This window comes from Monodelphis domestica, chromosome 4, assembly GCF_027887165.1.
Source record: "Monodelphis domestica isolate mMonDom1 chromosome 4, mMonDom1.pri, whole genome shotgun sequence".
Classification (NCBI taxonomy): domain Eukaryota; kingdom Metazoa; phylum Chordata; class Mammalia; order Didelphimorphia; family Didelphidae; genus Monodelphis; species Monodelphis domestica.
In genome coordinates, this window is record NC_077230.1 from 46,290,030 (window position 1) to 46,315,412 (window position 25,383).

General features: G+C 38.7%; 1 protein-coding gene across 5 annotated transcripts in view; it reads left to right on the top strand.

Annotated features, from left to right (window-relative positions):
- Positions 1-2,828: 2,828 nt before the first annotated feature.
- Positions 2,829-25,383, top strand: part of ZFX (zinc finger protein X-linked) — a 135,614-nt gene continuing 113,059 nt past the window's right edge. For 2 of the 5 annotated variants that reach the window (XM_016433377.2, XM_056793364.1), the window contains exons 1-2: positions 2,829-6,264; positions 7,217-7,290. The gene's annotated coding sequence lies outside the window, so the exon portion shown is untranslated. Of the gene's footprint in view, positions 6,265-7,155; positions 7,291-11,090; positions 11,226-25,383 lie in introns of those variants that run through there. The other 3 variants (XM_007493408.3, XM_056793366.1, XM_056793365.1) reach the window with 2 other exon arrangements.

Here is a 25,383-nt window from a genome sequence, read left to right on the forward strand (position 1 = left end):
CTCCTTCAATTAGCAGTTTTTCCCACAATCCTCTTCTCTCACTCCCACTATCACCCCCCTCATGATCACATTCCAACTACTATTTGCTCCACCTCGGTGGGCAGAAATGCAAACGCTTGTTTCACAATTTTCCTTTCCACACCTAGATCTTTCATCTTTTTGAATATAATATTCCATGCCTTCAGATCCTTTAATGTGGAAACCATTAAGTCCTGAGTGATCCTAATTGTAATTCCGTGGTATTTGAATTATTTTTCTTCCTGGCTGTTTACAGTATTTTATCCTTGGCTTGGAGCCTCTTGAATTTAGCTATTATATTCTTGGAAGTTGTCACTTGAAAATTTCTTTCTGTAGATGATCTGTATATTTATTCAATTTCTATTTTATTTTCTGTTCAAGAAATATGTGGGCAGTTTTCTTTGATGATTTCTTGTATTATGATGTCCAAACTTTTTTTTTTATCACGGCTTTCAGGAAGTACAATAATTCTTAAATTGTCTCTCCTGGATCTATTTTCCAGGTCAATTATTTTTTCAATAAGATATTTCATCTTTTCTTCCTTTTTTTCATTCTTTTGATTTTGTTTTTTTGGTTCTTGATGTCTCATGAAATTTACACAGTGATACCAAAAGCTTCACTCAGGCCTGAGGCTAGAATTTGAGTAATCTCTGACCTGGCCAAGCTCAGAGTACCAAAAGTTTATGCCCAAACTTGAGGCAAGTCTTCAAGCTTTCAGCATCTCGAAGGTTAATTGAATAAGCAGTGGGAAGTGGCCCTCAGAGCTCCCAGCCCTCAAGGCATCAAACCATCTTGGAAGAACTGAAACTGGCAGAAACCCAGAATATAATAGCAGCATCAAGGAAGGACTGAAGTTTAAGGGGGTACCCTAACTTCCTAGAAAACAGAGACTACCTATAAAAACGTAGGAAAAATCAGCAGACAAAAAAAAAACTCACTCTAAAGAATTTTTATGGAGACAGAGCAAGGTAAAAACACAGAAGGGGACAGTGAAAGCAAAGCAAACACATGCAAAGTCCAGAAGAAAAACATGGATTAGACACAGATTCTGGAAAAGCTCCCGAAAGAATCAGAGAGGGTAGGGATCATGTGAATTTAATATAAATTGTATCCCTTATTCCTTTTGAAAACTCATTTTGGTCAGTGTTAACCCCATCTACTGACTAAGGCATTCATGTGTACTGTGGGATGGTGCCAGAAAACTTGTGACTCACTGGCATTCCAGAGGCTGCCCTTAGCTACATGATTCCTGGCATCTGGAAGACTGGACTCTGATCTGAACTGAGATCAAGTCTGTCCAACCAGAAGAAATGATGCCAATGGATTTATAAGAGAGGGGAATAAGGAAGCAAAAAGGGCTTTTGTGGACTTTTCAGTTCTTGATTCTCTTGAGCTGGAGACTTCCTGATATGGCCACTTTTGGCAAGTGAATGGAGACAAGTGAGGTAAACTCAGATTAGTTAGATGTGATCAGGTTATTTTGTGACTCTCTATCTCCAATTTTTATTTATAAATAATTTTAAATTATTATACAGTCCTCAGAGAGTTTTAATCATAACAGATATATTTTTTCCTTTGCTTTTCAAATACTTTGGTATATTGTATTATTATTATAATTCTCTTTCATTTGTCTGCTAATCCTTTCTGATTTGTTATAAGTGAGTCCACAAATGTTATTCAGGGTAAGGACCAAGGCTAGAAAACCCAATGTGTTGCTGTCTTCATGATTTTCATCACAGTGGACCCTGATCATAATCTCCTGTATCTTCATCTCTTCTACCTCATTCCTAACTTTATTCTTTGTCCTTAAAATGTGCCCTACATGCGAGTTTAGGTGCTACAGGCATTCTCTCTCTCTTTCTCTCTCTCTCTCTCTCTCTCTCTCTCTCTCTCTCTCTCTCTCTCTATATATATATATATATATATATATATATATATATATATTTATTTATTTATTTATAGATGTATGTATATATCACATATCATCAATCATCAGTGTTAAATGTGAGTAAATAACAATTACTACTTGGTTTTGACTTGTTTTCAGAGATGTACATTTAGGAAGTATTTTCAACACACTATAATAATATGGCTAGGCAGTTTGCTCTGGATTTATAGGGTGAATCTTCTATTATAGACCTATTTTATTAAACTCCTTTACATCTAACCATGCCCTTTACCTAAAGAAGAAATAGGGAAATCAATGTGGGCTAGTGAACTATTGTTTTTACTAGCTGTGGTATCATAAAGTACCTTGAACATGGAGTAGCTATTCTCTTTCTACCCCCCTCCCTTCTTATTTCCCTTTTATTTTCTTTATGGTCTTTTAAAACTACCCCCCCCCACCCTCTCCCTACCTTGTATTGCTTCTCTCCCCACCAGTCCATTTGTTACCCTTCTATTTCTCTATAGGGTGCAAATCTATTCTGTCCCAATGTATTTTATTTTTCTTCCCTCTTTGAGTCAATTTCAATGCATGAAAGAATTGAGTATTTCCTATCTCCACCTCTTTACCCTTCCAATGTATTGATGTTCTCCCTCCCTCCTGCCCGCCCTGTGCTTCTTTGTGACATAAAAATTCACCCCATTTGTTTCTTTTCACATTTCTATTAATATTAACCTCTTTATAAAACTCTCATTATATATACATATATAAATATATGCATACCTATATCTATATACAGATTTATGTCTTGGCATTTCATCCTATACAGTTTATCACTGTTCCCTCTAAGTATAATTCTTCTAGCTACCCAGGTGATAATAACAATTTTTAAAGAATTACCAAAATTACCAAAATTAACAATATCCTCTTTTCTTGTAGGGATATGTATCATTTTAACTTATTGGGCCTTAAGAAAAGTTTGTTTGTTTTCTGTTTTGTCCCCCCCCCCCTTAATTACCTTTTGATGATTCTCTTGAGTTCTGTGTTTGGGCATCAAATTTTCTGTTCAGGTCTGGTCTTTTCTTTACAAATGCTTGGAATTCTTCTATTTTATTAAATGACTACACTTTCCCCTGTAAGAATATAGACAGTTCTGCTGGGTAGTTGATTCTTGGTTGTAGACCTAGTTCCCTTGCTTTATGGAATATCATATTCCATGCCTTTTGGTCCTTCAGTGTAGATGCAGGCAGATTCTGTGTTATCCTCACTGTAGTTCCATGGTATCTGAATGAGTTCTTCTTAGGTGCTTGTTATATTTTTCTTGGTCTGGTAGTTCTTGAATTTGGCTATAACATTCCTGGATGTTGTCAGTTGGGGATTAAGTATAGGAGGTGATCTGTGGATTCTTGCAGTCTCCACTTTTCCCTCTTGTTCTAGAATGTCAGGGCAGTTTTCTTGGATAATTTCCTGTAGGATGATATCCAAGCTTTTCCTTTTGTCATGGTCTTCCCATAGACCAATGATTCTTAAGTTGTTTCTCCTGGAATGATTCTCTAAATCTCCTGTTTTGTGAATGCGATTCTTCATATTTTCCTCAATTTTTTTTCTTTCTTTTGATTTTGTTTTATAGTTTCCTGCTGCCTTGTGAAGTCACTTGTTTCTAATTGCTGTATTCTGGTTTTTAAAGACTGAATTTCATCCCTGGCTTTTTGGTCATCCTTCTCCTTCTGGTCTGATTTTCTTTGGAGGTCAGCTTTCATCTTCTTTGCCTCATCTTTCATTTTCTTTGCCTCATCCTTCATCTCCTTTGCCTCATTTTCAAGCTGATTAATTTTGGCTTTCAAGACACTATTTTCTCATTTTAGTCCAAGTGCCTCTGTTTCCAGATGACTTATCTTGCTTTTTAAGTTCTTTCCCCAGTTGTCTTCAGCCTCTCTTAATTGTGTTTTGAATTGTATTTTGAGTTCTTCAAAAGCCTGTGTCCAATTCGCTGGAGTTTCTTTGTTTTTTCTTGGTGTTCCTTGATCCTCCTTTGTTACATTTGCTCTTTGTTCATTGCCTGGATAGAAGCTGTCAATTATAATTTCTGTTTTCTTTTTCTGTTATTTGCTCATATTTGCTCCTTCTTTTCCCCTTGTAGTTGCCTGCACTTTTGCTCCTCTTGTTGTGTGCTGGATCTGTGAGTTTGGGCTTTTCTGTCAGCCTTCACCCTTGGAGCTTAACAAGGCACTCAGAGCAGTCTGTGGGGGAGGGGTGTTGGAGCTTGAGCTCTGAAGGCTTGATGAGATTAAGCCCAGCTGAGTTGAACTTGCAGTGATGGATATGCCTGAGGCCAAAACCTTGAGAAGGGGGGGCGGGGTGAAATATGGAGTGTCTCCACTGCTGTGACTAGGCTGCCTTCTCTGTGCTTCTCCTAGAGCTGCCTCCCAGCTGCCCGTGTTCGGAGCCCTGAGCCTGGCACAACTTTGCCCTCAAGGTACTCCCTCCAGACTAGTGCCCTTGCCTGCCCAGAGATTCTGGCCACTGCTGGAGGTTCAGTACTGTGGGTGGGGGAGGGGTCCTGGGACCTTCCTTCTTCCTTCCCCTTAAACTCGAGTATTCTCGAATTCATCCTTTTTTGGGGGTGTACCTTTTAAGTTGAGTCCAGCAGGAGGGTTCCTTACCTCTGTTCTGTTGTTAGATTCAGTTTTCAGTCCCCTAGAAGCATTGGTTTTTAATCTGTGAGGGTTTTCAGAGATCTGAACTTTCATTGCCTCTACACTGACATCTTGACTCTGCCCAACTGGAGTAGCTATTCTGAGGACTCCATTTGTAGGAAAAATCCCAAGTATTAGGGCAAGGACTATACTGAAGAAAATGACAGAGCCAGGGGAAACTTATAGAGAAAATAAGGATGGTAGCTGAATGAATGAGTGAATGAACTAATTATTAAATACATACTATGTGCTGAGCACTGTAAATGTTGGAGATATAAATACAAAAGTGACATCGTCCCTATCCTCAGAGCTTAAATTCTAAAAGAGGGTGTCAACATATATAGGTAAGTGTAGGCACAGGCAGATTGTTTTGGTCTGGGAAGTCACATGGATGGAGTTGTAGAATTGCAATTCCAAAGACATATTCTTTCTGGAGACACTATTGATTTAATTATGATTCTACAAGAGGAAGAGGACAGGATATGATTGGGGAAGTTAGGCATGTGCAGTCATAGCAGAGCAGAAATTTGCTGAGGTGAAGAAGTGTGATCTAAGAGCAAGAGCTGGATCTGAGAGGAGTATATGACAATCTGCTCTAGAAGATATAAATGGATAAAATAAATCTGGAAAGTAGAAGGGTGTCAATGGAGGACAAAGATGCAACAATTTCTAGACCTGGCCTGATTTCCCATAGGACGTGAGAAAAAAAGCAACCAGTCCAGCAAATATTTGAACAGTGATTCTTTGTTTTCTATAGAGAACCAGGTTTTCACGAAGCCAAGAAGATGGAAAGAATATGGAATAAAGACATCAAGAATGCAGGCAAATTTGTAATAATTGATCAGGTTAGAGATAGGGAGAACTTCAGCAGGCACAATGGAAAGAGAGGATAGAAAAAGAAAAAGACTGAGAAGTGATAGGACTGAATTAGATAAAGCTAAGGATATGGGGACATGTAGCAGGAGAAGAAAGCTTTAGCTCTCTAAATCACTGGAATTATTGAAGCAGAATATATAAATTTGCCAAATACATGCTGCTTCCTATATGGACATTCTATTTCCTGAATAGGATAGAAAAAAAGAATATTTGTGTAAAAAATCAGAAATAAATCAGTTTGAGAGATATAAATAGTTTTGAGAGAAGCTGAGTGAAAGCAGCCTCTCTCAGAGCCAAAAGGACTCATTGATTGCTGCAGTGAGTACATTGTTTCTCAGCACTACTTTATATAGGACTTTTTTAGGACTTGAAAATATCTCTGAGAAACCTTGTATCAAAAAACTTTTTTGTGGACTAGGAAACAATATTTGTGTCACATCAAATATAGATGTGATTTGGGGTTTTTTAAACCTAAGATGGAGGTTGGTCATTACATATGAGAGGGCTCTAATTAATGGCAAAGAGTCATTGAAAAGCCAAGGAGTTAGAAAATAGACAACTACAAGAAAAGTTACTCACAGAGGATGAGACATCAGAAGCCAGAACACAGAACACGGCAGCTGACAAAGCTGAGAAGCCAACAGAAGCTTAGTTTATATGAGACCAGTTCACTAGGAACAAACAGGTTCTGTAGTTGATGTGGGTAACTGATTTGATTTGAGGAAAGGTCTGATGCTGGGAAGTGACTGGAGAAAGTAGAATCCTCAGCTGTTTGAAGAACTTACTGGGGTAAGACACTGTCTTTTCTTTAGTTGATTCAATTGCATCTGACTCTTTTGTGACCACTTTTAGGGTTTTCTTGGCAAAGATACTGTAATGATTTACCATTTTCTTCTCCAGCTCATTTTAAAGAAGAAACTGAGGCAAACAGGATTAAGTGTCTTGTCCAGAGTCACATAGCTAGAAAGTACAAATCTGGATTTGAACTCAGGTCTTCCTGACTTGAGACCTGGAACTCTTATCCACTGTATCACTGAACTGCCCCAAAGCTAAAGTGGATATCCCATCTGAGAACCATCTTAAGCATCATTTATATTTCAAGAGAGAAGAAATTCCTTAAAGGCTAATCAAAGTTATTCTCTAAGAGGGGGAAACTATTTAGTCTTGCCTAAGCTGCCCTTTAGGGATCAAGAGAGGAAAACTCATAGCCCAGCAAACAATTAAATCACTATGCAGAATTCAGGCTTAAGGATACTGATGATATTTGCTAGAAGAGCTTAATACTTCTTCAGTGCCCAGGTAAGGAAGCAAGCTTGGGAAACTGGAGATCTCAAGTTTAAGACTGTTTGCTTTAAACAAACAAACAAAATAATCTTAATATTGATTCACCATCTTGAGAGCACTAAAGAAGTGGTTTCATCTAGTCAGAAAGCAGAGATACCCAGAAAGGGAATAGTCCTTCCCAGGAGAGATGTGTGGTACAGATTGTTCTCTGAGGATGTTACATCCTCCTGCCTGGAGTTATGAGTTGCTCTAGACACATGGAGACATATTCTTCACTGCTCAGGTCCTGTAGGTTTCTATCCATTCTCTTCATGAATCTTGCATGCATTAGTTGGAGAGTGTGACCCAGGTTTATGAATGTACTATTGTGTTATGGTTATTATAATTTTGTTTTCTGTTAGTAAACGTTTCATATTTAGAGAGCTAATGGTGTCATTTTGGCTTATTTGGAAAGTAGGAGCTCAGGAGGGTGCCACACTCAAGAAGAGAGCCTGGAGAAAGAAGAGGTTCCTGGTCATGCTTGTGCTACAGGTAGGTATCAGTTAGTTGAAGCCTCTACATTTTGGGGTCTAATGATGATGGAGGTGGTGGTAGTACAGTATTTCCTCTGGAAACATTGGGGAGCTTATGTGAGGAGTAGCAGATTTGGAGACTATATCAGACTACAGGAAGCACTCCTTCAAGACACTTGCTCTGTAGTTATTTCCCAAGATGGAGGGGAGGAGAGTTGAGGCAGGCCCCAAAGATATCTCATACATGGGGCATACATCTGGATCTGTGGAAGGCCCAGTGTCCAAATCTCATGTCCCTTTGGCATTCAGGCTAGTGCATGAGGTCCCAAATAGGATAGAACTTAGCTTTTACCAGTCTTTCAGGCTCCAAGAATAGTAAAAATGAAATTAGTTGCTTTGAGAAAAATTTATTTCTTCATTAATGGACATTTTAAAGCAGAGGATAAATGATAATTTGCTAGGAATACTGACTTCTGGTGGAAGTTAGACTAAATAAAAGGTGGCATATTATATAAAATATCAGGATTTTATATAATAAGCATGAATTAAGTATATCTAATTTTATTTAACTTGGTCTAGTTGTGGATTGAAAGCCAGGCCCAGAGATGGTAGGTCCTGCATTCAAATATGACTTTAGAAACTTCCTAGCTATGTGACCCTGGGCAAGTCATTTAACCCCCATAGGTTAGCCCTTACTAATATTCTGCCTTGGAACCAACATACAGTATTGATTCTGATATAGAAGGTAAGAGTTTAAAAAAATAAATTGGCCTAGTTGTGTAACAAATAAAGAAAATCTTACTTACATGCCATAGGATGTTTTTCTTTTCTTCTTATTGTGAATTTAATATTTGTCCTTGTCCTAAACTACAGAGGGTATTGGAGTTTGGGTCAGAAAGATGTGTATTCACATTTAATAACTGTGCAGTTCTAGAAAAATCATCTAACTGTGCTGTGCCTCAGTTTCCTGGGAGAGGGCAGGAGTGAACTTAATGTGCCCCAAGTTCCTTTTCAGCTCAAATTTTGTGTTTATTATTACATCCACAACTCAAAAAGGCTTTAGTCCTTTGTCTTCAACCAGACGGGGCAATCCTGTAGACCCACATTATTTTAGTGTTGTTATTTTTTTGTTGCTACACTTCCTTTAATTTATATCTTATTTATCCTGCAAGGCCCAGGATTAAGATTTCCAATCTTTCTGAAGAAGTCTGAAGAAGAGGTCAGATGACCTCTAAAGTATATCTTTCTTTCCCTTCTCTAACAACTTCTTTGTTGTGCACTGAACAATTAGCATCTTCTTTTGTAATGTTATAGTCTCTAACAGTATGTGTTGCACAACTTAGTAGGTTTTTAAAAAATTGTGGATTTATGGGAGAACATTGTACACAGTAACAGCAATATTGTACAATGATCAACTGTGAACACTTGGCAACTCTGCAATGCAATGATCTGGGACCATCCTGAAAGACATAACAGGGTATCCTATCTACCTCCAGAGAAGGAACTTTTAAGAATTGGATGGGTCAAATCATGCTATCTTTCACATTAGTGTATTTAGGGTTTTATTTTGGGATTTGGGGTTTGTTTGAGGGTGCTCTTACAATGACAAACATGGAAATGAGGCTTGCATGGCCCAGATCAAATTGCTTACCTTCTCTGAGTTGGGGGAGGGAAGGAGACAGTTTGGATCTTATAATTTTGTAAAACATAGGTTGAAAATTATTATTACATTTAATTGGGAAAATAAAATATCTTTGAATTAAAAAATAAAAGTAAAAAATGTGCGTTTACACACACACACACACAAACACATGCATGTGTTTTGGTGGTGGTGGTCTTTGTCCAGATCTCTCATTTCATCTGTCTGGGGAACTCCTGTCTGTGGAATCAAATCTGCGGTTTAGAGTCATAAAGAATTGCTGGAAGCAACTGGGATGTTAAATGACTTTACTGGAGCCACACAACTGCTATATATCAGAGGTAGTAATGGAATTCAGATCTTTCTAATTCCAAGGCTGGCCCTGCATCCACTGTGCCACACAACCATATGTGTGTTTATGTGTATATGTAGAAATAGAGGTTTATGTGTATTCATATACCATTATGTAATATTATATAATCCTCCTTATAGCTTTTAACTTGGGGTCAACCTTAAAGGGGCCTTAGAGATCATTTAGTTCAACAATCACTTTTAAATATGAGGAAACCAAAGTCCAAGGAGATTAAATGACTTGCTCACAATCAGGTATATGTCTTCTCTTTCTAGTCATATTGTAAACCCTTTAGAGGTCACAATCTATTTCCTATTTCCCTTGTATCCCACAGACTCCAACACAAACTCGAGCATTTGATACATTGATCCTGATGAGAGTCTATCCCAAGACATTAAGTATTTAATTCAAGCAAAGTACAAATTTGGTGATGCTGAATTTGGTGGCCCATTTTTCTGTTTCTGTTTCATCTTGATAAAATACTTTTACTTACATTGGTAGGAGCATTAACCTTTTCTTGGATTCAGTTTATAAAGGCTAAAAAACAAAAAATTCCTCAAATGCTAAAGACTTGAAATAAATTATAAAGCCCCATCACTTTTACCACCCCCTAATGACTTTGGCCATCAGTCTAGTTTCTTCTTTCCTGCTTTGTTAATGAATCTTTAAACTTAGAATTACATATATAAAAACTTTGGTCACCCCCTCCCCAACTTAATTCTTCTGCTACTGCTAGAATCCTAGTAAATATTATACCTAATAGGGAACTTTGATTATTTGCCATCCTTTCTAGCCTAAGGATAAGTCTAAATTCAGGACCCTTCTAATTAAAATCTAATTGTTTTTCTATAAAAGTTCCTGGTTTAAGATTTTGGGTCCTAGGCCCTTGTTCTTTTTAGGTCTTGTCATTTGGAGATGAAGTAACATTGTAAATATTATAGATACTACACACAAAAATATTTTAATGTCAAGAAATTGGGGTACGTGTACATATATGTACATGTGCATACATAGGATCTTTGAAATTATCAAACTTGTGACACCATAAATGCTATTAATAAGAGAGAACACACAGTCAGCCAAAAATGCTTGGGCTTCAGATCTCACATCCAACACTTATTACCTGGGAAAATATTCATCCCTGGATATCTCAGGTAACTCACTATGTCTTATCTACTAAGTATTTTTTTCCCCAAAACTTTACCTTATGTCTTAGAATTAACACTAAGTATTGGTTCCATTGCAGAAGAGTTGTAAGGGCTAGGCAAGTGGGGCAAGTGACTTGCCCAGGGTCACACAGATAAGAAGCATCTGAGGTTAAATTTGAACCCAGGACCCCCAGTCTCTAGGCCTGGCTTTCTATCCACTGAGCCAACCAGTTTCCCCTCTACTGAGCCTTAAAGGGATTAACATTAGACTATAATCTGGGCAGATGGAAAGATTCCATATCATCAGGGAGAAAAGCACAGTTCCTTCCCATGTTTCCATGTTATTAACTATTATTGTCCAACCTCAAAATATAATAGTCTGCAGGAAAGCAGAAAATAAAAAATAATAAACTTTGACTCTCCTTTTTTCCTTTTTTCTCTCCCTCCCTCTCTTTATTCCTTCCTCTTTTTTTTTAAACTGAATTATTGGAAGCCAAAGACCAGAGGTCTACCTTTAATTCTGTCCAGAATTGAAGGACCACGTATATACTGTTTCATGTGTCTGGATCATGAACCTACACAGAAAATTATATTTCCTCTTTTCCTTCTATCCAAAGAGTAAGTGGAATTTTGAGCAGGTTTGGAATTTGCTCATGTTGGAATGTTGGAATCATGGCAGTTGAGAATGTGGGTTGTGACTTGACAGTTAAGTACAACTGCTGCAGGACAGGTCAGGTCCTTTTGGCTGATGAAAAGTTCATGTTAAGGGAACAACAAAGCACCTGATGATTTCCTGAAGAGGAGGAAGAAGTTTTGTGAGTCTTAATTTATTTCTCTTAAATTCTGTGGAAAGATAAATAGGGAATATATTGGTAACAATTTTTAAAACCTCAACAAAAATAGAGTTTTTTTTTATTATATCTATTCACTGAAAAGAGAAAATAGTTCCTTTATATACTTAGTTTAAAGAAAAGAATACTAGAATGGAAGTCAAGACCTAAGTCCTCATTCTGCCCTGGCTGCTGAGTGGCTGTGTGACCTTGGAGCAAGGTGCTTTACCTCTGTGGGACTCAGTTTCCTCATCTATAAAATGAGAGGTTGGGGCTAAGGTCCTTTCCATCTCTTAACATTCTATGATTCTATGGTTCTATGCTGCCATTCAAGAGTGCTTCTGGTAATTGGGTTCTAGGAGCACCATACTTCCTGTAGCACTTTCAGTACCTAGAATAGTTTATTGGTGCTTCTAAATTTCTGGTATTCATGAAGGAGATGAACAGAGCTAATGAGGACATAAGAAAGGAGTGTTTACCTGTGAATGTAAATAAATTATTTCATGGAGCAGCCAATTGCTTTAGTTATTAAAATTGGATTAGAGAAGTGGCACCCTTAAGCACAGGAGGAATTGAATTATGGCTTGCTGTTTTGTGGCTGATTGACGTAATCAATTATTTGGGGACATTGTTTTTTCAGTATTATTTTAAAAAATTAACATTTCATATGATAAAGCATGGATTAAGCCCATTTAATTTTATAGAAACTTGCCTAGTTATATACTAATTAAGATAACTTTACTTAAATTCCTTAGGTGTTTATCTTTCCTTCTTATTATGAATTTGATTATGAATTTCCTTGTCCTAAACATGAAGTTTATTTAAATGCTACAGTGTCCCCCAATGTCTAATGTAGCCTTTGTTCTTTATGAGAAATTTTGTGTACATATCTAAATTTTATTGACTCAATCAGAAATTTAAAATCATAAAGAAAGACAACTCTTCAGACAATCTATATTCTATTTTAGAAAACCTCTTTCCCTTCATCAGGTGATTCAGTGTACAGGACACTGAATCACCACATAATCACTCATTTAGAGATGCCTTTGCTGCCAAATGTAGGAAAGTGGGGAATATCTTCTCCTCCTTTAAATCTCACAGAACTGCTCTGATAAGTGGCTCTAGTTCCTCTTAGTCCTCAGATGGGAAAACTTAGGACCCATCACATACTCTTTCTTCTTCTTTATCCTCTACCCCAATAACTAATCAAATGCTTCATCCTATCATTTCTAACTAACTTTCCTACCTAGAAAAATCTCCTCATCTGCCCCACCACCTTTTCTGAAAACCCTTACTTTCTCTTAGAATCAATCCTAAGTATTGGTTCCAAGGCAGAAGAGTGGTAAAGGGTGGCAACTGGGATTGTGTAGCTATCCTCAATCCCAAGGTCAGGAAAGTAATTCCATCATAATTTAGTGATCTTAGCAACCGATCTTGCTGTCTCCATCCTGCATTTCCCTCCTCGTCCCTCCACCCCCATCCTCCCCAATTTATTTAGGGATGAGGAAGCTAGGCAGTGCAGTACAGAGAACACTGATCCTGGAATCAGGAAGACCTAGGCTGAAATATGGCCTTAGATGCTTACTAGCTATGTGACTGTGAGCTAGTCACTGAATCTCTAAAAGCCTTTTTCTTCTACTATAAAAAATGATAATCACAGCACCTACACTAAAGGATTGTTGTAAAGAAAAAATAGGATAGTATTTGTAAAGCATTTTAAAACCTTAAAGTACCAAATAAATACTATTAGCTGTTATTATGATATGGCGATGAGAAACCAGTATAAGGCCCTGGGTTCACAGAAAAGGAGAAGGAGAAGGGAGCTTTGAAGGTATGGAGATGACAGATAGGTAAGGAGAAAAGGAAAACTGGTGAAGGAAGTAAGAAAGGAATTATACCTGCATACATCATATGGCCAATGAATTCTATCAAACTCAGTGTTCCCCCCCCCCCCCCAAAAAAAACCAACAACTTCTAATTTTGGACTCTCCATTCTCTGCTTCCAATACATTAACATCCCCTCCTATGGTATTTTCACAATCTTCTTTAACTTTTCTTTTTCATCTTCCTAAGGGTAGCTATTACCTAGGATTTAGATATATACTCCAAAAGTTTCCATTTTATCTCTGGAGGTCTTTTTGATCAGGAAAAAAATAATGCTTATATGTGTGCATTTGTAGGATTATTTTGGCAACTTAATTGTAAATGGATTAGAGATGGGAGAAACTAAAGTCATTGAGGCTAAATGGGAGACTTAAAATAATTTAGTCAAGTGGTAAAGGGCTTATGATAGAGTAGAAACTTTGCTAAGGAAGAGGGCAGGGGGCAGCTAGGTGGCTCAAGTCTACCTGCCAAGAAATAACTTTCCTTATTCCAAAGCCTGCCTTCTATCCATGACTTTTCTCACTATGGAGGTATTAACAATTTCTTTTTCTTTTTTTTTTCACTAACAATTTCTTAAGGAAAAAACAAAAACAAACAGAAAGGTAGCTCAGCAGATAGAGAACCTGGCCTGGAGATAAGAGGTCCTGGGTTCTGATCTGACCCCAAGCTCTTCCTGGCTGTGTGACCCTGAGCAAGTCACTTAACCCCAATTGCCCACCCCTTACCACTCTTCTGCCTTGGAACTAATACTTAGTATTGATTCTAAAACAGAAGGTAAGGGATTTTCAAAGAGATTTTTCTAGGTAGAAAAGTTAGCTAGAAATGATAGGATGCATGATTTGATTGGTTATTGGGGTAGAGGATAAGGGAGAAGAAAGAGTATATGATGGGTCCCAAGTTTTCCTACCTGGGGGACTAGGAGGAACTAGGGCCACTTATTAGAATGGTTTGAATGAAGGCTCTTTCTGTGAGTTTTAGAGGAGGAAACAATGTTTCCCGTTTGCCTACATTTTGTAGCAAAGGCGTTTCCAAATGAGTGATTATGTGGCAATTCAGTGTCTTGCTACTAGGGAAGGGAAAGAAAGGAGCACCCCAACTCCTAAAATCCCCTACCCCTGCAGATTGAAACGTCTAAGTTGGATATATTAAAGAATATTCTATGTAGCTAACTAGGGAAAACTAGTGACTGGGAGGGGGATGCAGTGATCCTCCAAGTGGACATCTGTATATGGGAAGGGGAGAAATTCCCCAAATGGCTTTCCAGCTTTCCCCCTTTTGGAAGGAATGTCCTGGCTTTGACACATGATTAGTGTCCTTTCTTCATTTTTCATGGTGGGATGGGGATGGGGCTGGGATGATTGATGAGAAGCAAAGTGCTTTCTGTTACCTCTGCTTCCAGATCCATATTTTGGGGTTTCTGAATACTGTAATTGATTGAAGGAGTAAAGGAGGAAGAAAGGGAGGTCAAGAGAGAATATGGTCTCCCATAGCTGATTTTTTGTATTGTACTTACAGAGACAGGAGGCTTCTTTTCCTGGCTATAGCTAGATTTCTGAGAAATTCTCCACTGCACAAATGGTCGCTAATTTGTAAAAAGAACAAAGATGACAAAATTTGTTCATGGCTTGATTTTATAATTTAGCTCTCTATTCTCTTCAATGGGCAGCTAGATGGTACAGTAAATATGGGGCCTGAAGTCAGGAAGACCCAAGTTCAAATCCTGCCTCAGACACTTACTAATTGTGTGACCCTGGCAAAACACTTAATTCCATTTGCCTCAGTTTCCTCATCTATAAAATGAGCTGGAGAAAGAAATGGCACAACACTCCAGAATCTCTGTGAATAAAACCCTAAATGGGTCACAAAGAGTCTGACCCTACTGAACCTTCTGAACATGTTCTCTTTAGCATGTCTCCTAACTCTAAAACACACTATATAGAAGTACTGTGAGGAATAGAGATCATAAAGGAAGGAAGAAGTACAAAGAAGACCAAAGAGCCCAGGTCAGAGCCTAGGTCCCACCCACTCTTAGAAGGTTGGGAGAGCAGAGAGAGGTGGAAGTACTTGGGATTATAGGAAGGACAAAAGAAAGATTTAAAGGAGTTCAGTGAAAGATAAAGAGGTATAAAAATATTCTGTTAGGCTAAGACCCAGTCTTAGAATAGTTTTTGTTTGTTTTTAAGAAATGGGGACTATACCAACCCTGTCCCCCACCCCCAAGGAGAATTATCTGCAGAACCAACAATGATCAATTAATAAACATTTATTAAACACCTACACTGCACTGGACACTATACTAAGTGCTAGGGATAGAAAAAGGCAAAAGACCTGCATTTCCAAAACTTAAAATCTAAAGATAAGAAACAAATAAATACAATGCAAGTATATACAGGATGAATGAAAATAGAGAAAGCATTGTAATTAAATGGGGTCCAGGAAGGTTTTCTGTTAAAGGAGGGGAATTTTTGTTGGGATTTAGAAAAAGCCAGAGAGTTCAGTAGTGGATCAGAGGAGAGGAGAGTATTCCAGGCATGAGAAACAGTCAGAGAGAATGCCAAGAGATAGAATTATTATTCTTGGAATAGTCAGGAGACCAATGTCATTGGATGAAAGAGTTCAGATTAGAAAGTAAGGTATAAGATACTGGAAAGAAAGGAGGGAACTAGGTTGTGGTTTTGAATGCCACACCTAGCATTTTGCATTTGCTCCTGGAGGCAATAGGAAGCCACAGGAGTTTTTCAAGTGGCATAATCTGACCTGCACTTTAGGAAAATCACTTTAGTGGCTGAATGAAGAATGGATCGTCTTCAAAGTCTACAAAGATTTGAGGCAGGCAGACTCACCAGCAAGCTATTGCAGTAATCAAGGTGGGGTGATGAGGGGCTGCACTAGAGTGGTGGCAACATCAGAGGAGAGAAGAGGGCCTATTTGAAAGATGCTGCAAAGATGAAGTTGGCAGGCCTTGGCAACATTTTTGATATGAAGGTTGAGAGAAAGTGAGGGATCTAGCATGACCCCTAGATTGGGAGCTTGAGGGACTGGGAGGGTTGTGTTGCCATCTACAGTAATAGGGGAGTTGGGAGGGGAGGGTTTAGTAAGAAAGATAATGAGTTCTGATATGAACATGTCAGGTTCTCAATCCATTGAGTTACCTAGCTGCCCCCCCCCCCACCTCCACCCATACAGTTCATCTCTGGGTGTCTCAGGTAATTCACTATGTCTTATCTACTACATCTGTCTTGGAATCAACACTAGGTATTCAACCATGGTAGAAGAGTGCAAGTGGAATAAGTGACTTGTCCAGGATCATACAGCTAGGAAGCATCTGAAGTCAAGTTTGAAACTAAGACCCCCAGCCTCCAGGACTGGCTCTCTATCCCCTGAGCCACCTAGCTTTCCTACTTATTGAGTTTAAGATGTTTACTAGACATCTAATTCCAGATGTCCGAAAGTCAGTTGTAGATACTCTTTGCTCTTCCAAATCAAACCCATTTCCCTCTCTTTATAAGCTTGATCCCATAGTGAAGAAGGCCAACTGTCTTCTGCCACTGATAAACTTGCTTCCTTTGGTCTTCTATCATCTTTTATGTCCTTCCATCATTCATGCCTTGCCAATTTTCAATCTTGGTTACTCCCACCAACTATCTTTTCTTACCCCATTCCAGAACTATTGAAGGTTCCTGAAGAAAGGAGTGCAGTGATGCCAACAAAATTATGTTATTTAATCTCCCTGAGGAACTCTTAGCTATACGTGAATCCTCTTATTCTGTCACAATTTAATTTCTTTGAAAAACAATTGTTATTGATTCAGAAAGAAGATGGTAAGGAGTTTTTCTACAATCTCACAAGATGCAAAGGAGTAAAAAGGAGGTGTTGAGGAGTTTTTCTGCAATCCCAAAACAAATCTTGAAGTTCCTTAATCAACTTGAGAGGACTAGGCCACTGGGCAGAAACAGGTGACAGTACAAGAAAACATCTTGTGAAAGACTCAATCACACCTCTTGGACCTATATATTAAAAAAAAGCAAGTCACCAAGCAATTTGGAAGTGGAAAGCAACAGGGCTAAGAAAAATTGAGAGTGAAATCCCTTAAGGAGAAAAAGATTTTTCTTTCTTTTTCTATGCCATCATCTCCCAGAAAGAGACATTCAATAGTAGAAAAGCCAGTTGAAGAGAATTTGATGCCTAGACAAAGGGGCAGAGACATATATTCCAGATAGACACAGTTATAGAGAGGCAATCATGAGAGAGGAAGAAGCTTCAAAAGGAGCATAACTCTAGGTAGCAGAAAAGATAACCAGACATGGACGGTTAGGAAGATCTGAGTTCAAAACTATCCTTAATACTTACTAGCTGTGTGACCTAGGACAAGTCACTTAACCTCTCTTTATCTCGTCATTCTCATTTATAAAAAGGAGATAATAAAAACACCCAGTTCTCAAGGTTGTTGTGAAGATCAAATGAGATAATAATTGTAAAGCCCTAAGCATAGTACTTGGCATGTAATAAGCATTACTATTAATTGAAAATTGGGCCACAGAAAATGATGGCATGAGGAGAAAAAGGACCTCTAGCCTCTAAAATTCTAAGGTACTTTGATACATGAGTTCCTTGCACATGTGTCTCCCCATCACTATATAGTATGCCCACTCTTCTCATGGACCCCATGAAGGAGTTTGTCAGGTTTCATAGCTACTCTTCTCTCTTAGTAAATGGTTTTGCTAAGATCTTTTTTGTATCTACTGCCTGACTGTGAATTGGAAGAATTCTGGGGCTTTTGAGTTATAGTAGTAGGAACACAGTTTTACTCAGGATTACTCCTAGAATTCAAGGGCACCAGGTCCATTCTGGGGACCCAACCTGTGGAGGTAATATAAGTAGGAAAAGAAACTAGGGTTGGAGGCTGAAGATGGCTTTGAGGGTTTGTAAAAAGTATTATCATTTCCTTACATCCTTCTCATCAACTCCTGCCTTTTATCTAGAAAAATGTTAAAGTAAAATCAATCAACTTGAGTTTGATGATATGTGTAATAGTTCACATCCACATTCCCAAAATTTTCTACTGAGAGTAGGGAAATGTGTTTCACCATCTCTTCCCTGGAACAAGAATGATCATTGCACTTAAAGGATTGAATTTCTGTTAAGATCACCATTTTCTTTTTCTTCTAGACTTATAATATTCCATATCTTTCCATGCCCAGTCTTGCTCATCTTCATGTCCTACTTGATGAAAGAGAATTGACATCATATATCATAAAGTCTCTTGTATGCCCTTTGTTACACAGCAACCCTCCCACCACCAATCTTATCGTAGCCCATACACATCTCCTTTGTTACAAACTCTGAGAAAGAGATAAGATCCCTTCTCCTTGATGGTCCCAGACCTTCTGTTGCATCCTTGTTATACACTCAGGTTATCATCCCTCATCTTTTTCCTTCTTATTTTCCTTCTCTCCATTTTATTGTAGATAACCATCCACATTCCACCCTATATCCCCTTCTATCCAATTCCTCATTCTCATCCTTCTAAAGTCTCCCACCTCAAAGTTTCAACCTAACTCTAGCACCCCTTACACTGTGTCCTTTGGAATGCCTGTTCACTATGCAATAGATTTCATCTTAAATCTATTCCACTCCCAATTCTTCCATCTACTAGCTCATACTTAAACCTGGCTTTCCCCTGAAGATGGAGCTTCCTTGGCCATCCAGTACTGGCTGCACATTTACTCATTCTTCTGGGTTCACTGGTCAAAGTGCAAGAGTTGGAATACTCTTTGTTTCCCATTAAGTGATAAAGGATGGAAAGGCAAAACTTTCCATCCTTTTTCACAATTACCACTTCTACATTCTCTTCCCTGTAGGAATGCCTCCTTTAATTAGAAGGGAAATTTAAGCAATTCCTCATCTTCAGAGAGAGGATGTCTGAATACCCAGGAATATCTCCCTACTATCAATTCCTTGGGTATATCTCTGTGGACAAAATTCTCAGGCAAGACAAGGGAAACTTCCTAAATTGTCTGACCTGCCTTTAATAAAGGTGGCCTTAATTTTACCCTTTCCAAATCTTTTCACTTTCCTGCCCAATATACTTAAGATGATTTTATTTTTAAGGTAAAGATCTACTCCTACAACTTAGGGACTACTGTGCTTTTCGACTTCAACAGCAAGAGAATATTCTTCAATTAACTTACCTCCAATATTTTCTAGAGATTGTTCATGTACATGTGTACATGTACACATATTAATACACAAATATTTATGCAATTAATGAATGAACAGCATTGCAACAACAATGATTTATTGGATTAATATATTGGGCCTAAATAATACAATAGAACAATAAAAACATGAATTCAAATCATGAAAACATTACTATTACTTTTTTCATATATCAAGATATAGCAATTAATTATACTTACAGTGTCATTTAAACTTTTAAGAAATATGCCATATCAATAAATCCATCAATTTCACAATAGTAGGATAAAGCTAAACCTGTGTGGATAAGCTTGTTCTCCCTCTGTCAACCTGCACTAACCATTCATGAAGTAGTAGGGAAAAAAGATTTATTCAAGGCAATGGGATTGCAACTTAGGCTACTACATAGCCTGAGGTATTGTTGTACCCAGAGAGGGAAGTTACACTCAAGAGGTGAGTGAGGAAGTAGTTGCAACATCAGGTCATGAATTATTTACTACATTAGCTGAACTTTTATTGAAACAGATGTAAGGCTTGGAGTATGGAGGTGCCAGAGGGAACTGCAGTCTGGTACTGGGTGGTAGCATTTTCCTGAAAGAAATAGTGGTAGTCTCTCAGTTACTGAGAATGACAATTGTCTTTGTGCATTATCATCTATTGATGTACCCTCATGTGGCTTTGGAGTCCAAAGGCTGAGGTGCACAGTGTGTGGCACATGGGGCCTGGGACGCCAGTTGTTACGGGAGGTGCGGTTGTGGCCTGGTGTCGGCGTTCACGTGCAGCGGCAAGACATCGACGTCGCTCATCTTCAAAGGTGGTGGCGGCATGGTGAATGTGGGTTCTCCAGCTGCTTCTGTCAGAGGCAGCGAGTTCTAGTTGCTTTGGGTCATGCCAGCCCACTTCAAGTTGGACTTTAGCTGATCCTTGAATCTTCTCTTTGGTCGACCTTGTTTCCTGAGTCCAGCTGACAGTTCACCATAGAATACCTGTCTTGGTATTCGCTGTGGGTCCATGCGAATGACGTGTCCAGACCATCGTAGCTGGGTTTTGAGGACCAGGACTTCGATGCTGGTGGAGTTGGCTCTGTCGAGGACTTCCTGGTTGGTGATTCGGTCCTGCCATCGGATCCTCATGATTGACTGGAGGGAGCGTTGGTGGAATTGCTCCAGCTGCTTCATGTGCTTCCGGTACAGTGTCCATGTCTCACAACCTTACAGGAGCGAGCTGAGGACCACTGCGTTGTACACTTTGAGCTTCGTCGCAGTGCTTACACCTCTGTGTTGGAGGACTTTGGAGCGCAGCCGCCCAAGTGCCTGGCTGGCCTTTTGGATCCTGGCATTGATCTCGTGGTCTAGGGACCCGTCGTTGGCGATGGTGCTGCCCAGGTACTTGAAAGTGTTGACGTTAGAAAGCTGCGTGCCGTTGATTGTAATGCACGGCTGGTTCGTTGGCCTCCCTGGTGCAGGTTGGAACAGCACCTCTGTTTTGCTGAGGCTGATGGTCAGGCCAAACAGTTTTATTGTGGTGGAGAACCTGTCCACAATGGTTTGGAGATGATTTTCTTGGTGGGCCATGAGAGCACAGTCATCTGCGAAGAGAGCTTCCAGGATGAGTCTCTCTGTTGTCTTTGTTTTTGCAGTCAGGCGGTGAAGGTCAAATAGTGAGCCATCCAGTCGGTATTTGATGTAGACGCCCAGGTCTAGATCCATCACAGCATGTCGTAATACCTGGGTGAAGTATAGGTTGAATAGTACCGGACCGAGGACACAGCCTTGTTTCACGCCATTGGAGATGTTGAAGCGATCGGAAGTCTCTCCACCAGATAGGACTTCCCCTGTCATGTCGACATGAAAGAGCTGGATCAGTTTGATGAATTTTGCTGGGCAACCGAGCTTGCTGAGGATCACCCACAATGCGTCCCTGTTCACTGTGCGAATGCCTTTGTCAGGTCTATGAAGACAATGTAGAGACTCGGGTTATGCTCAAGGCATTTTTCCTGCATTTGCCTCACCGTGAAGACCATGTCGATGGTGCTACGATCTGGTCAGAAGCCACATTGTGATTCAGGCAGGTTCTGCTCTGAAACAGATGACAGGAGTCTGTTGAGTATAACACGGGCAAGGATCTTTCCGGCAGTGGAGAGTAGTGAGATGCCTCTGTAGTTGTCACATCTTTGTGCACACTCATCTATCCTGAAAGATATAAATAAAAGCAAAATGCAGGACCCATTTAAGTTGCCCCTAGCCAAAAGAGTCAGGCCACTGGCTGAGCCCCAAGCTGGGGTAACTGGCAAGGCAGTAAAAAGAGGGCAGAGACAGAATTATGGTAAAGTGATAGGCTTCAACTTCCCCCTCTTTTGGTCAAGGCAATGACTGGCACCACTGACTGAAGGAGGCTTCAAGGAATTATACATGTTATTGGACATAATGAAATGAGTGACTTTAATTTCAAATCTTGAAGTACAAAAAATGCAACACCCAAAGAGGAGGAAAAAAATAACAGACATAAATAACAAAAAGAAGACTTGTAGTAAGGGGTGGAAAACCCTATCCTATCTTCCAGGGAGCCAGGTGGACACATTCCAGAATTCTCCATGAGTTGGAGGTAGGGTGATGCCAAGAGCATCTAGGACCCTGACTTTAGCATTGATAGCTTTGATGCTTTCTAACATTTTACCAGATTCATTGACATAAAAACAGCATTTTACGTATGAATAGGATGTTCAGGGAGGACTAGCACTTCTGGTGTGAGGGCTTGTAAAATCCTTTTCAGGGATCCACTTTTGGTGTCTACGTTTTGCTTAACTCTCACTTCCAAGAAGCTGTAGCATGTGCTTCAATCACTCCCTAGTAAAAGTATCTTGGTAGATGGGCTAAACAATGTGTAGGGAAATAACCAACAGACTTCAAACTTATCAGTGAGTTAGGGTGATGTCTACCTTCAGGAAGTGAAGAATGGATGTATAAGAACATTTTTTTCCCAATGGCCATGAAGGCTGCTAAAGCAGGTACTATGGAATACTTAGAATTTGGTCAGACATCAAAGATGCCAAGATCATCCACTGCATACCTGGGCATTGCCAGTCATCCTGACTTTTGTCCTGCCACTGGACTTTGATAACTCTGGAAGAGAGAGTGAAGTTGATAGTTTTATCCAACTCTGCCTCACTTAAATCCAATTCACATGCAAGTCAAGATATCATTACTTGGTGTCATCAATCTTCTTTGAAAATAACAGAACAACTATATTAAGGAAAGGCTCGTTTATTCCAATACTCTCGTGTTATTGTTATTTTAGCAGAAATAGGTGTTGGACGTTGTCAAAAGCCTTCTCATCATCGATTGGGATGATCATTTTTTAAAAATTTATTTATATAACTAGTATGATTTGCTATTTTAATTTTTTTCTTTAGTCATTTTTAGTTATGTCTGGCTCCCTGTGACCTTATTTGAGGTTATCTTGACAAAGATATTGGAACGGTTTACCATTTCCTTCTCCAGATCATTTTACAGATGGGGAACTGAGGCAAACAGAGTTAACTAACTTGCAGGGGCACACAGCTAAGTAAGTGTCTGAGGTCAGATTTGAATTTATTGAGACAAGTCTTCCTGATTCCAAGCCTAGCACTCTATAGACAGTATCAACTAGCTGCACTATTATTTTGCTAGTTTTCCTTATGTGGCACCACCCCCACATTTCTGGTATAGATACAAGCTAATCATAGTGTGTAATCTTTCAAATCTATTATCATAGCTCATTTGTTAATATTTTATTTAAAAATTTTCTTTTCATTCATTAAAATCTTAAATTTTCATTTTTCACTTAGGCATCAGAATCATATTTGTATCATAGAGAGTGAAAGAGTGCTTTCTTTTCCTATTATTTTGGTTTGTTTAATATTGGAATTAATTGTCCTTTGAATGTGTGATAGAATTCACTTGTAAATCCATTTGACCCTCAATTTTTTCCTTTGGAAGTTCATTTATGACTTATTCCATTTCTTTTCCCAAAATTGGATTATTTAAATAATCTGTGTCTCTTTCATTAATGTGAGTATTTTATATATTTGCAACTACTAATTCATTTCCTCTCAATTATCAGTTTTGCTAACATATAACTGAGCAAAATAGTTTCTGATATTCTTTTATTCTATCATTACTATGAATTGTCCTTTTTCATTTGTGATATGAATTTGTTTTTCTCTCATTAATCAGATCATGTAACAGTTTATCTATTAACTTAAAAAAAGTTCATAGAATTATTTTTCATTTCAATGTTATCCTTCACTTTCACTGTGCTACTCTTTTTAAATTTTCAGGATTTCTAGTTTATGGATTATTTGGGATTTTCTTATTTGCCATTTGTCAAGGTTTTTTTTAATTTTATACCAAAATCAATGATTTGCTCTTTCTTTATTTCTTTTAATGATGTAAGCATTTAGAGATATTTCCCCTAAAATGTTTTAGCTATCTCCCATACATTTTGATATTTTTTTCTCATCATTAATTTTTTATGTAATTTTCTATTATTTATACCAATCTTTAGTATTATTTAATTATTTAGTTTCCAATTGCTTTCTCATTCTTTCTTTAATGGCATTTTGTTGAATATGTATTTTATTTTATTGCATTTTGAGCAGCAAGTGATATATTTAGTATTTATGCATTTTAAAAATTCAGCTAAATCATAATAGATTTTGCTCCAACTACTTATTTTAACTCTATGTGAATCTTTACTTTTCAAATATGTTTCTTGACAGAAACATATATAAAAGAAATGGCTATCCCATCTTGCCTACTGATCTTTTCCTCTTAAGTTACCCCTGATTCCAAGTTTTAAATTCTTTCATCTTTTGCTCTTGATTCCCATTTCATCCTCTACTTTTTAAGTTTGTTTTGCTTATAATTATTCCCTTATGTATCCTATCCTCCCTCTCAAATTCTTTTCCCTTGCCCTAATCTCCTATTTTCCTTTTGCATTTTAACACATACACACACATACACATACATACATACAACTCTTATCTTCTATCTTAGCACTGATACTTAGTATTTGTTCCAAGGCAGAAGAGTGGTAAGGGATCGACAATTAGGGTTAAGTGACTTGCCCAGGGTCACACAGCTAAGGAAGTATCTGAGACTAGATTTGAAAGCAGGACCTTTCAGTCTCTAAGCCTGGCTCTCTATCCACTAAGCCACCTAGTTGCCCCAAATTTAATATATTTTTATATCAAGATTCTTAAATGAGTGCAAGCTCATGTGCATGTGTGTATGTGTGTGTGTGTAGTAGTAGTAGTAGTAGTAGTAGTAGTAGTAGTCTCTCGGTAACCGAGGATGACGATTGTCTTTGTGCGTTTTCATCTATGGTGTATAGATGAGTGTGCACAAAGACACTTGTGCATGAAGGAGATTTAAGTGGGAAAGTCGATGCACAGAGACAGTCCCATTCTCTCGGCGTTGGAAGCCTGGGTCCAGTGGCACAAAAAATTGTTACACCTGGAGACTTCCTCAGCTGCATTGGATGGCCATGTTGTCTTTTGTGCTCCAACATGCCCTAAGCACTCCACAGTGCTTTGCTGCGTCGCCATCTCAGCTGTTGAAACTTCTTATTGGTTTCTTCTGCCTGTTCAGCCGAAGCAGTCTTCACATGCTGGGTGAGCAAAGCCCTGGTTCACCAGGGGTCGATGACCTGATGGCTACCCTCACAAAGTTTGGCCGGCCTGTCGAAGCCGTTGCCCCAGGTGTGGCCACTGCCGCATGCTAGCAGCTACTGGGAGACACAAGTGAGAGCTGGGTGTCAGGTGAGGGTCAGGGGCTGGAGAGCTGCCCTAGAAGGGCACAACAAGCCCTCCATACCAGAGATACTACCCCTCCATCAATCTCTTTTATATGAAAGTAAAGTTTATAGGATGCTTCCTCTTCTAACCAATTCCTTCATGGAAAGCATTCTTCATCTTAAGGACTTCTATTATGCAATAGTGTTTTTCATCATTTTTCTCCCCCTTAATTTTCCAGTATAATTCCTTATCCCTGCCTTTTTTTCTTCCTGTGATCATCAGAAC